Here is a 14473-nt window from a genome sequence, read left to right on the forward strand (position 1 = left end):
ATGTTTACCTTCAATAAATTTGTTTTATTTCCTTGAAATAACCTTCTCTGATGTCCATCAGGTCTCATTCAATTCAATTCACCTTGGACTTGAAGTATGTCAAACTTCTAGAAAATGTAGTAAGGATATTTACATCTATTATGCTTTTCTATATTGTATAATTTAAAACAATTGATTTTCTTAATCTATGAATCCTTCATTTTCAGACAAAATAAGCAAAACACCAACTAAATATTTGAGAGGGCACTAACCCATTCTTAGTTCCTTAAATTGTGGAAGCAAACAGGATAAATACTACTTGTCTGCCTCCTTATCCTTCAAAAAAAGAATTGATTGTGATTCCTGAGCAATAAGCCATAAGAATTTGGTAGGAAAAATGTTTTCTCAGTGTGTTTGAATACAGACTGAATGTATGACTGGGCCTGGTCAGCAATAGAGAAGAGTCTGCTTTCTGGGTCCTGGTCATGGAGAATGGCCCAGGCTCTGTGCCTTTCAGTCCTTTCAACACAGCCTCTGGAGCAAATCATCTCCTCAGTCAGGGGAATTTCAAGGATTGGATTCAATAACTCTGACAACCCACAGTAGAGGTCGTTTTTTGTGGGGTTTTTTTAAATCACTCTGATTTGTATCACTGCTCAGGTATTTAGGATCATGTGTTCCTTGAGCTAAGCCCTTTTATAAATTCCATTTCTAGTGACTATGTTTTTGTCCTTTTTTTTTTTTCTGTTGCTTTCTCAATTTCCCGAATTATCTTCAAGAACTACAACCCAGTGGAGAGATCCAGCCCACTTCTTGTTTTTGTAAATACAGTTTTATTAAACAAGCATGCCCAATTGTTTATAAATTGTATGTGGTGACTATTGTGTAACATTAGTTGTCACAGAGACTACATGGCCTGTAAGGCTAAAATAGTTACTGTGCAACCCAAACCCTGCCCTCTAACAAAACCCTGGCTCCAGCTCTTGTCAGTTGTCCCAGCATCTCTAGCCAAATGTTTTTATCTTTATTCTGTGGCTCCTCTCTCTGATGTCTAGTTAAATGTTTTAAGCAATTTCCTCTGGATATCTTTATTCCTGATATAAATTTAATGCATTTTTTTATTTTAGAATAATTTTTATTTACTTAGTATAATTCTCTCCAGGTCCATCTATGCTTTCACAAAAAGTAAGATTTGAAGTGAGATAATGGATATTAATAGCATATATTTGCACACAAAAAATAGCACATAGATGTAATTATTTTCAGAAAAGGAGATTTTTTTGTTTTAATATATTTTTATTGATTTCAGAGAGAAAGGGAGAGTGAGAGAGAGATAGAAACATCAATGATTAGAGGGAATCATTGATTGGCTTCATCTTGTATGACCCCACTGAGGATCAAGCTCACAACCGAGGCATGTGCCCTGACTAGGAATCAAACCATGACCGCCTAGTTCATAGGTTGATGCTCAACCACTGAGCCAAGCCTGCCGGCTTTTTTTACATTTAAAAATGTTTTTATTGATTTTTAGAGAGAGAGGAATGGAGAGGGAGAGAAACACTGATGAGTGAGAGAGCAACATCATTGATCAGCTGCCTCCTGCATGCCCCCTGCCTGCCCCCCAATGGGGATTGAACCTGCAACCAGGAATCCAACGGATGAACTCTTAGTTCCTGGGTCAATGTTCAATCACTGAGCCACACCGGCCAGTCTGCATTCATTTCTTTAGGGAATGAGGTAAATCTCAGATTACAAAATCAAGGCCAAAATAACTTTGCAGAATTAGAATGTGTTCAAGAAACCAGGCCCACTTTAACTGGATCAGACTTCAACATCGAGCATGTGTGTTCCTCCAAATGCTCTTCAGCTCAGGAAGCCTACACTCATCCAACATGGGGAAAGAGAATAAATACTCTTGCTTCTGCTCTCAGTTGCTGGGGAGGAAGTTTCTCTCCGCACTGACCAACACTATTTCCTTTTTGCTGCTCTTTTTCCTTCTCCTTTCCTTGGTTACCCCTTTCTATGAAGTTTCTTCAGACGTCTCTGCTCATCCTTGAAGTCCTGATGCTCATCTCTGTAGAGGCCATAAAAATGCAGTATCCCCATGAGAGCAAAAATAAGTGTTGTGATTTGGATACCATTCAAATGTCTCCTTCCTCTTGGTCAAAGGCTGCTCAACTGAACAGTTTCACCACTTTCGTGGATTTGGAATCAGTAGGCCTGGCAATTTCAAAAGCTTATGATACATTCATCGGTACAGGAGATGTCATGAGGACTCATAAAGCAGAGAGAGTCAGGGTATATACCTCACAAAAATGTAGGTTTAAACCAATTCAAAATTGCAGATTTATATATATTTTTTAAAATGAGGATAAAGTGGAGAATTTGCTCAAACAAGAAACCTACTATTCCTGGACAAATTAGAATATAATATAAGCTTTGTAAAATCATGTTCAGGGTCAAGTGAATACTTTTAAGAATTGGAGATCATTACAATGCATGAAAGCATTTAAGCTGCTACTAAGCTGAAGGTTGGAATTTAAAGTACAGCCTGCCCTTGGATATATTCACAGAAGCTGGAATGTTTATTCGCATGTGAGAAAGAGCCCTAAAGGTATTACTACCTCAATTTGCATCAGGACATATAAGAAATAATTTAATTGCATATTAGTTTTTCAATTAAAACTTTTTTCAATTTAATCTCTGACCAATTTGAAATTCAATAACAATTTTTTTTTTAACTAAACCTTCTAGTGTACAAAAATCTACATTTTAGTGACTACAAATTTTCCTATTTTCTCAGAGGGTGTTTGTTAGGTGAGTGAACTTATATTAAGAAAAGCAACCAATTACATAGGTAAACACCACAGTTAAGTGCCCAGGTCTGTGTTTTATTTTTTCATCTATGAAAGTTTGAGAGGGGAAGTTAATCCTGTTCTCCCTGCTCTTTATAAAAAGTGTGGGAAACTGATATAGGGTTAAGCCTCTGGACTGACCTGTTGGCAAAGTCACAAGTCCTAGCTTAGAGGGCCCAGTCCTCTTAGCATAATTAGGCTTGACCTTATAACACTCCCTAGATCTTATCTGGGAAGCTAATGGGCTGAGGAAGTGCAGGAAGTGTAACCATGGTCAAAACAAGTGAAACTCACAAGAACTGTGTAACTATGGTAACCACTACCTTGTTTACCACTCACTGTAAAAAGCTTGGTGAGGCCTGAGCACAGTGGAAGTCCTTCCTCTTGAGTTGGACTTGCTGGCCTGGTCCCCCAATATTCCCAAATTATCTCGTGTCTTTTCTTTTTCATTTGTTGTGCGGCTCCTCTTCCAGACCCGAACCCTGAACCACGCAGGACGTGGAGGGAAACACATGACAGTGAAGCTCTTGCCTTTGAGCTGGGTGATAACTAGAACAAGGAGTGAGGCATTTAACCCAAACATTTGACTACATAATTAGATAGCTTTCGTTTTAGGCAGGTCATACAAAGACGGTGCAAACTTCCTGAAAGCAATAGGCAGGCTCCCCAAACCTCCCTGCAGACATGCCCTTATAGGAGCTTTCCCTGAGAAAGGGCTCCAAGTGGGTTCCATTGATGTTGGCACAAATGGTGGCCAGAAGATGCCTGTGATGACGGGATATGGCTCACTGTGCTGTCCGGCCTTGTTTTTATTCTCTTGCTTGTTTCTCAAAACATCCAGTTCTTTTTTTTTTTTCCTTTATTTCTTTCTTCTATGAAATGTACTGTTCTCAGTGGGAGTTCTGAGTGAAAAGTTAATGCTATAATTTGCCTTAGTGAAATATACAAAATGAATGCATACTGTATTTCTCCAGAGGCAGGTCTGAATTCTACTGCCTTCAACATGAGAAAAAATTATTGGTACATGCTAGTTACTCATTGATCCACTTTTATTCCAAAAGGCACATTGATGCATAGATTTAAATGTTTTATATTTAAAATACTCAAATATTTGCAATCTTTTTTATTGTTATTTTTATTATAATTTATCGTTTGCTAGTCTTTTAATTCTGGACCTCTACTGCTTTTATCTTTTGCATTATTGACACTTTTTATAACTTTGACTTTAGGGTCACAGTGTTCTCATAATTACCTATTTTATCAATTCTTTATTGATTTGGAGATGAGAGTATTGAACTACTGGTCACCCTTGTAAATAGTATGCTTCTTAGGTTAGTTTCAACTAATTTTTCTTCAAACTTTTATGAAAAATGAACTAGACTGAAATAAATGTAACAACTATCAAGCTAAATAATACATTCATCCATCATCATTTACTGAAGAATATGGGATACAAAGGCAGGGATTCAATCTTGAAATAATAGCTATATTTTTATTTGCATAAGTTTTATGCCATCTATCTCACCTCCCCCATCACCTCCTACCAACCAAAAGTTAATGTTGGCATCATAGATGTCTTTAACCAGGATAGTATTGCAATGAAGGTCCAATGTGACATGTTCTAAGACTTCCCATGGAATAGGTCAGGTATTGTCTGGTCTGTATCACAGAGGTTTTTCCCTCTGTGCAATCACTCCTCACTCTTCCATATCCCACCACTAAACTCTACCTGACAGTCTGCTTTCAGAAGAATTTCCCTCGAGTGATTTGATTTGTAATTTGGGTTATAGGCCTTTCCAAACAAGCCTTTTAGTATGAGCTGCTAGCTGTACTACATATAGATTATATGGCTGCACCCTAAGAAATGGCAACAATTCAAATATATATGGCACTTAAAGCATGACAGCAAAGACAAAGTTGTGGCAATATTATGTGGTGGCAAAAGCAATAAGTAATGGTACTTAAAATACTTAGAATGATTTTGCTCCTATGATGTGGTAGATATGGTCACTGAGGGCCTCTCTGTAAGATGGTGATTTAACAAGGTGAAATAAAAACAATGTAAGACTACTCATCATCAGAAAACACTAAACAACTTATTTCCTCACTGTTGGAGAATCAGCACACTAGGAATGATCTTATAAAGAAAAGGCCTCTTATCTTACCTGAAGTCTGAAGCCAATACCCAAGGATGTTTTGGAACTAAAGTAGGACCCAGAAACTCCTCTAGAATAGACATAGCATGAAGAATTTTCGCAGACACCTGTTTTGGGGTTCTTTCTGATGAGAGGACTAAAGTGAGATTTACTATCAGGAATGGAGAATGAAGGGATGTGTGACTTGATAAAACCTGGCCGTTCCAGACACAGTCTTCTCGGAGGATGGGTTGGCCCACAAGCACAGAGGAATCATCTCAGGGCGAGCAGTTGACTCTAGAGGTGCATGAGCGAGGGGGGCAGATTGTAAACCTTCACCAGAAAGCAGCTTTGTGAAGACACTGAAACATTTTCTGTGTGATTTGTTTAATTCAAATTCATAGAGAACCTTTTGCAGAGATGTAAATTCATCTGAAGCTAAGGATGATGGTTTATATAAAAGGACTTTGAAACTGTGAAGATACACAAAAGATGACTTAGCCGCTGACAGAGCTTAGAAAGCAGGCACTCAATAAATCCACTCACTGCATGGTGAGTGAAACACTTTATCTTTATTAGTAGTGGTATGAAAAGATCTCTGTGCCTTTGGTATGCATCAGTTTTTACACAAAGCAATTAATGTGTAATTTGATATAGATAAATAGACCTTTGTGCATGTACCCATTGATTTCTAAGTCAACATTCCATAGATACAATAGGTTTAATGTTACTTTTAGATAATTCCAGAAAAGCAATGGTTCTTTCTGGTCTCCACTGGAAGAAATCTAACACAAGACCCCTGGTTTTATTGTCTAATATTTTACGAAAGGACTATTTACCACTGCTCCTATCATTGTTAAAACATAAGTCATCTTTGTTCACTGATAAATTCAGAGAATGCCACACTTCAAATTTTCTTCATAAAAGATAATCTTTGATGATCTGCTTTCAAACTTCTATCTAAAACCCAGCATAAGGGAAGACTATTTATGAAAATTGGACATATTTGCAGTCTATTCATTTTATCCTTAAATGTACCTGATCTCCCTGAAGAAAATGTGTAAAAATCATATAATTTAATTTTTTTGTCTATTTGTAGTGCCCTTTCAAACAAGAATAATACTTTTTAAAAAATAGTAATGGAAGACATTCTAGTATGTCTCTTTTTTTTCTCTTCATTTATTTTTAAACACTTTGCTTAGGATCTACTAGAAAATTTGGTCAGAGGTAATCTCCTGAAACTCTAAATCTACAAAAAAAATGTGTACGTATACACACTTACTTTTACATTTACTTTCACTAGTATATAGACTCTCTGATGTTCATTCATGACTTCAATGGACTCACAGAAAGGAGATCCAAGCTGGCATGGCAGAGGAGTGGGTGAAATTTACACACTCACCTCCTCCCAGGACCAAACCAGAATTACAACTAAATTACAGAACAACCAACTGAGTAAAGGACCCACAGATAGGAAGTTGAAACTTCGAGTATGGGTCCACTCTAATTTAATGTTTATCTTTAAGCATCCTACAGACTATTTGTTTCAGCTCATGTTTTATTGCTAGTTTATTAGGAGTTTAGAACAGGATATTGAATTTCTCCAAAGCATTCTTTACAAATTACTGCAGTAATTTTATTATTTGACCTATCAATATGATTATTCAAAATAATAGGTTTTCTGACATAAGAACATTTTGGCATTCCTGAATTAAATCTACTTGGTCTTGTTTTATTTGTTGCTGGATTTTGGGAACTTTTTAATGTAATTACTCTAAACAAAAGAATGCTTTTTATCACTGCCAGTTTTCCACCATTATTCTGGAAGTGTAGCAATATAATACAGCAAACACAAAAGCAAACAAACAAAAAGCAAACACATTACCAAATAAATGCTGGTAAGAAAGATACAAAAAAAATCATTATGTTTACAAAGAATATAACAGTCTCTCCAGAGAATAGTTTCTTTTCAAATGATTTGAATAAGAAATTTCAATGAGATGGCCAATTATAAACTAAACTAGAGGCCCAGTGCATGAAATTCATGCACGGGGGTGGGGGAGTCCTCAGCCTGGCCTGCGTCCTCTCCCAATCTGGGACCCCTCGGGGGATGTCGGGCCTAAACCAGCAGTCGGACATCCCTCTCACAATCCAAACAGTGCATGCACCAGTGACCATACTTTTCATACAGGTGAAAGGCATCTTGCTGTTGTATGGGCAGCTTCATTTTTTTGCCCTGATTATAAAAAGTAGTACATACCATGATCCTTCTGAGGCAGTAGTACCTTTTCCCCCCATCTTATGGGTGGAAAAACTGAAGCAGAGAGAAGTTAATTGGCTTTGTCACACAGTTATAAGTGTCAGAATCAGGGCTGACCACGAAATGTGCAAGCCAGAGTCCATGCATGTCATCGCTGCATCATCCTGTTTTTCCAGTGTTAGAGTGGCCTTGCCAGGTTTTAATTTTTAAACCTAAAGGCTGTTCCCAACATAGGGTAGGGTCCCTAGGCCCGGCCGGTGATCAGGGTCATCTGTGGGGCGACCCACCTTGGCTGGCAGCCTGGCGCCTCCTGCTTGCTGGACCCGCCCCCTGATCACCATCGCCATTCGCCTCCCTCTCAGGGGGCAGATGCTCCTGCATTGAGCATCTGCCCCCTGGTGGTCACTGCATATCATAGCTACCAGTCATTCTTACAGTGGTTCCGCCATTTGGTCGATTTGCATATTAGGGTTTTATTATATAGGATACACAAATTAGTGTTTCCTACATAATAGCAAAAATTGTTTGAAAAGACAATGAGAAAAAGTTTCTATTCACAAAAATAAATCATTCCTATTATTTGAAAAGAATTTATGCAAAAACAATAATATTATTGAATGGCATTTAGAGATTTGTATAAATGAAAGGAACATAAATTTCTATGAAAGACTCCAAAGTACACTAGCTATTGTTATTTTAATGACTATAGTGACTCTTGCTGCTATAATTTTAATATGGATTTCAGAGAAGAAGGGAGAGGGAGAGAGAGAAAAAAACATCAATGATGAAAGAGAATCATTGATTGGCTGCCTCCTGCATGCCCCCTGTTGGGGATCGAGCCCACAACTCAGGCATGTGCCCTGACCAGGAATCAAATTGTGACCTCCTGATTTATAGGTTGATGCTCAAATATTTAGCCAGGCTTAACACTTTAATTTTATCATAGAAAAACTATAAAGGAGAGTAATACAATAGCATTTTTCACATTAGAAATTAAAATGTTTCTGAAAATTCAATAGGTGTTAGAATTATACAACTTTTACAAAATTAATTAATTAAATAGAATAGAAAGTCCATAAACAGATCCAAGTATGCATAAACATTTTCATTGGTAAAATATTTCAAATTTTTGTTAAAATCATTATTCAACAAATGATGTGAAAAAATATAAATTTGGATCCTATATCACATATTACCTCAAAATAAATTTCATATGCACAAAGGTTTAAATGAAATAATTAAAAGGCAAAACAGAAATAAAGTAATTTAATACTTGTGTTCTTCTGGGTAGGTGAGGTCTTTGCAATTTATATAAATGTAGAAATAAAAAAGTATTATTGAATTTTACTACATAAGAATTTAAAATATTTGTTTATCAAAACCACCTTTAAACAAATTAGGGAAAATGGAAGCATTTATGGTTAATGTTGTTAATATATAAAGCATTGTTTAAAGCCCTAGCTGGTTTGGCTCAGTTGAGCGTTGGCCTGCAGACTGAAGGGTCCTGGGTTTGATTCTGGTCAAGAGCACATGCCCAGAGTTGTGGGCTCAATATCCAGTGGGGGCATGCAGAAGGCAGCCGATTGAGGATTCTCTCTCATCATTGATGTTTCTATCTCTCTTTCCCTCTCCCTTCCTCTCTGAAATCAATAAAAATATTTTTTAAAAGAATTGCTTTAAGCAATTTGAAAGACAACATGACCTTGATGAAGCAATCTAAAAATATAAAAGGCAATTCAAAAATAAAAAAATGGATGTTGTAAATGTTGTAAATATTTACTCTAATTAGCAATCATAGAAATACACATTTTAAAAATAAGATGACAGTCTTATCTTTTATGATTAGAAAATAATAAAAAGAGTGATAAATCCCAGCATGAGGGGGAACATGTGTATTAAACATTCTGGAACACTGCCAAGAGAATAATTTTGTCATATATTTAGCCATATCTATATCTACATCTCTATCTGTATGTATACATCTACTGAAATACTTCTAATGAGCTAATATGATACCGTTGCATTACCAGCTCAATCATTTGTACTCAAGTTCAAAATTTTGGGTTTGGTTGTATTTAAAACATTGTTTACAATAAACATTTTAGTAATTGTGTAACTGAAAGGAAAGAAGAGGTACCCATCAAACTATTAAGTTGAAATCAATGTTTAATATGCCCTTACATTTGGAGTCTAAAAATTGCTCTCCAAGCCAATGATCAGAATCATCAGAACTTTGTTCCCATACTTTGAAATCACAATATTGTCAGTGAGCTTCCCTCAAATCATCACAATGGCCGGTTACTGGTTAGAACTGTGCTGTGAGTCCCTGTGAAGGGTGCAATGGAAGATGATCAAGGATTTTGTTTGCAAGGGAAACACCTGGACCAAAATCACAGTCCTGCTTCTAAGAATCTTTGGTATTAAACTAAGCACACTGCTGAGCACTGTAAATAATAGATGCTTTAGCTCTTTTAGCAATGAGAGGCAAATGAACCACAGTTTGACAAAAGACTTAACTAGCCGGACATGACCAAATGGTTTGGGGATCTATGAGAAAAAGTGTTATAGTTAATGAACCGGCAGGGAGAAAATGCTTATTTGCCCAGAATTTTCAAGAACAGATGGAGCCTCTTGTGGTTGGAATTGTTCATTCATAAATCCACTGGAAACAAAAAAATAGTTGCACTTTCCCTATAGGATAGATCATGGAAGGGTATTGATACTGTTTTGTATTCATTCATTAATGTATTTGTTTATTTAATAATAGAGGCCCGGTGCACAAAATTCATGCACTCAGTGGGGAGCGGGGGTGGGGGGGTTCCCTGAGCCCGGCCTGCACCCTCTCACAGTCCGGGAACCCTGCAATAGATCTCCCAGCAGAGAAAGGCCCCGCCCACCTTCCACAGCACCACCTGCCGGTAGCCTGGGCCTCCCTCTTTGGGGCAATCGCAGAGCCCCCCTGATTGATCTCCCCACTGGCTGGTGGCCTGGGCCTCGCTCTGCAGGGTGATCATGGGGTGATGGCAGGGCTCCCCACCTTGGCTGGCCTGGCACCAGTGCATGTCATAGCATGGTCGTCTGGACAGTGGTTCTGCTGTTCGGTCGATTTGCATATTATGCTTTTATTATTATAGATTATTATAGTTGCATAAATACCAAACACTGGTCCAGCCACTATAAATAATAAATAATAAAAATTACCTCTGAAAACCAAAAGCATTACTCAATATTATTGTATCAAATTTAATTCCTGATCATTGCACTAACACTGCCCTTCTCCAAAAGGTTCAATTGACACATAGGATTAATTTTCTGTCTCTCTGAAACAAGGCAGGGCAAATGTATATGCAGTCGAACCCATTAAATTCAGCCAAGGGCAAGAAAGACACCTTTTATTCAAAAGACCCTTAAGACTGTTGCCAGTTTGTCTCCATTGTCTTGTGATGTAAGATTTCTGACACTTTTCTTTGTGTCTCCACCCTTCATTTCTCAGACTCCTTTTTTCTGAGCAACTGTTGCATTAATGCCCATCTTGCCTCGAAAGGGTTGAAGCTGTCTAGTTCAACAAATGCCTTTATAAAAAGAAATACTGGTTGGAAAACACAAGCCCAGTTTTTTAAGTTACCAAGTTAACACATTCTAAAAGTTGGGTAGATCCAATGTCACTTAGACTGACAAAAATTGCAGAATCAACCGATGTGGTGGCTCATATCCTAATAACATAAGAATGAACCGTCATTCCTTGTTTATGACTTTTCTATTGACAAGCTATTTAATTGTTATGAGTTGCAACTGAAAAATGTGTCACATTATGAAAAAAAAAGCGTTTTCCAGAACTGAAGCTATAACCATAGAGAATAATAAAATTGGACCAAGACACTTTTAGAAAAGCTGACATACCCATATAGAGCAGATATTCTTGTTACCTCTAGTTTTAAGCTATTCATTGTCCATGTACTTTTTCTTTGAATTTTGCCAATTGAGATACATTTGTCTTATTATTTTCTTTTAAACATATTTTAATAAGAAAGTATGTATGTGTGGCGTGGGTCTTAGCATCTGAGATTCTAATATAAATGCATGCTATGGTTTCAAATAATGTTTTTAAATTAAATTAGACGATAAAATATATGGGCAAGTTATTTGTTATGAGGGGTAACACTTAGTTCCTACTCCTTGTGTTTCCAAGGAGAGCTAAGATGACTGTTATCTCTTAGGCATTTTTTACTTCTGCTCACAGAAAAGAAGTAAGCTACCTGATAAAGGGATGACATCTTTGATTTATAACTTTTAATCAGATGAAGTCAATCCATTAAAAGTCCATAAGCACTGGTGCTTTAGTCTCTTTTATTCTCTCTTCACTCAGATTCTGGGTCAGTCGATCAGTTACAAAATCCAAGTTTTCCCTCAGATGTGAGATCCCAAGTTCTAGAGTCTAGAATCTAGACTGAGGGCACAGGAGGACTGGAGAGTAGGAAGTACCAGCATGTCCATTTGATGACATAGCTAAGACATGTCTGCCAACCCGGATTGGAACAATTAAATTATAAATCTAACACAAATGTAAATGGGCTCCACATTTGGGTACAAAATAGGGGCAATAAACATTGACAGCCTATAACCTCAACAGCGTCAATATACCATTTGTGGAGCACTCATTTCCCCACTAACTGATGATAATGATTTTTTGTTATTGCAGGACCAGCTCTGTAAGCCTTAGAACCATAAAAATCCATCCAAACAGGACACAAAGCCTATCTACCTACATACTATTATTTCACCACGTTGGGAATTCAAAGGGACCAACTTAGTGATACAGAATTTTCCCCAGCTTTCCTTGTCATACTTATTATTGACTATTTTTTATTGGAACCTTCCCTGCCATTATTATTTCTCAGCATATTGTGCAATTTTTAATTTTTCTTCAAAGGTATTCAGGAACAACAAAATGCATCTTAGCTTTTGACTTATATTTTGTTTTCATTTTAAAAAATTTTAATACTGTTTTTATTTTTGATAGTATTACAGATATCTCCCCTCCCCACTACCTTAACTTTACTCTCCCAGCCCCTACCCACCACCCCCATGTCTTCACTAGCCTATTTCTCATGTCCATGGGCTATGACTATAAGTATATAAGTTCTTTGGTTTATTTCTTCTCATTCCCCAACCCCACATCAAAGAATGTCAGTCTGTTCCATCCCTCCACGCTTCGGGGCCTTATTTTGTTGGTCAATTCATTCTGCTCGTTAGATTCTACAAATAACTCAGATCATGTTATATTTGTCTTCCTCAGATTGGCTTATTTCACTTAGCACAATATTTTCCAAGTACATCCATGCATTTTAACCTTTTTGAATAGGCTAATGCCAACATTCAACTGCTAATCAAACCCACTGATACTTCATAGTCCATGATCTAGTCTTTCTTCTCTTAGGAAACAGTCACCAGGTTTTGTTCATGATGAAAATAAAGTGTATGGAAACACCCAGAATTTTTATTGAACACCGATTTCACTGAGTGATCCTATACAAAAGACATCGATTTTTAAGGTTGCTTAGCACAGGAAATACAAAGCATTTCATACAGGTCAAAGTAAGTTTTTACTCGACAATAATTGTTTTGCTATTTAGAATTCATCCTAAGATGAGCGTTTTTCTCTATCATTATGTTTCTATTTGCCACTTTCTGTTTCAAGTTAGAGCCAAATCTTTTATGAATATGAAACTGGTTCAAGAATAAGACAATTGAGCTCAAAAGTTCTGTCAATTGCTTTCCTCAAACTTATTTTCCTGGAAAAACATACCAATTTATATCTAAGAGAAATATCCATTTTCCCTCACAAACAAACCATGCAAGTTTAACCTTGATGAATAAAGATAGGAAAATACCGGATGAAATCAGCTATCTGGACAGCAAATGCTTGCAGCAATATAGCATGTTTAGTAAACCAGAAAGAGTTAGAAAATGTTTTGTCAAGGAGTGTGGATAATGGAATAAATCTTTTGTTTCTAAAATTGCTTAGTTTTAAGAGATTGTGGCACAACCCATAACCACAGCTTTAAAATAGTTGAACAAGTGCTGGCAGGTGCAGCTCAGTTGGTTTGGCAGGGTCCCATACATCAAAAGGTCACTGGTTCACCCGGCTGGCGTGGCTCAGTGGTTGAGCATCGACCTATGAACCAGAAGGTCACAGTTCAATTCCCAGTCAGGGCACATGCCTAGGTTGAAGGCTTGATCCCCAGTATGGGGTGTGCAGGAGGCAGCAGATTAATTATTCTCTCTCATCATTGATGCTTCAATCTCTCTCTCTCCCGCTCCCTTCCTCTCTGAAATCAATAATAAAAAAATATACATATTTTTTTTTAAAAAGTCACTGATTCAATTCCCAGTCAGGACACATGCCTGGGTTGATTTTTGGTCCCTGGGGCATGTGGAAGGCAGTCAATTGATGTTTGATGTTTCTATCTCTCTCCCTCTCCCTTCCTCTCTTTCTCTCTAAAAGTAAATTAAAAATATGTAAAATAGGTGAACAATAGTCCTAATAATCTCTGTGAGAGATAGCTCGGAACTCTGTCACAACTAGAACAATAGATAAATTAACAGATTTTCATAGTAAATGAGTAGGTAGAAATATTTTATTGGTATCCTTTTCTCTTCCATATTTTTAATAAATAGTATTTATTACAATTTTAGTTGAACTTAATATAAAAATGCAGTGAATCTGAGGTAAAAATGAATGATTCAATGATTTATTTTTTAAAATACTGTATATCTTTATATCAAAACACAATACCTCTTAAAAATATCAAGAGAGTGGCGGCCTTATTATTTGTAAAAGTATGTTAGGCATTTACATAGTAAGCTTTCCTTTAGAGGCTTTCTTTGACATTCTGATTAACTTCTTTCTCCCCATATCTGTTGCTCTTTATATCATTACTAGAGGCCTGGTGCATGAATTTGTGCATGGCTGGGGTCTGGCAGGCCCACCCCGATGGGGGCAAATCAGGGCTGGGCCAGTGGGGGGGAGGGGAAGTGGGATGTTGGCCGACTGGCCCCACCTCTGATTGGGGTGGGAGGTCGATCAGGGGCAGGCCAGCCGGGGGAAGATTGGGGGCCCAATTGGGGCCCCCATTGGGCCAGTTGGCTGCCACCGGGTGCATCATAGTGACCGGTCGCTCCAGTCATTTTGGTCGTTCTGGTCGTTCTGGGAGCTGCTGGCCAGGTACTCCCTCCCTTCCCCC

At 37.5% G+C, this 14473-nt stretch overlaps 1 pseudogene; it reads right to left on the bottom strand.

Moving 5' to 3' along the window:
- Positions 1-1947: 1947 nt before the first annotated feature.
- LOC132213953 (small ribosomal subunit protein mS33-like) lies at positions 1948-11176 on the bottom strand (annotated as a pseudogene).
- Positions 11177-14473: the final 3297 nt, after the last annotated feature.

Source organism: Myotis daubentonii, chromosome 12 (genome assembly GCF_963259705.1).
Source record: "Myotis daubentonii chromosome 12, mMyoDau2.1, whole genome shotgun sequence".
NCBI lineage: Eukaryota > Metazoa > Chordata > Mammalia > Chiroptera > Vespertilionidae > Myotis > Myotis daubentonii.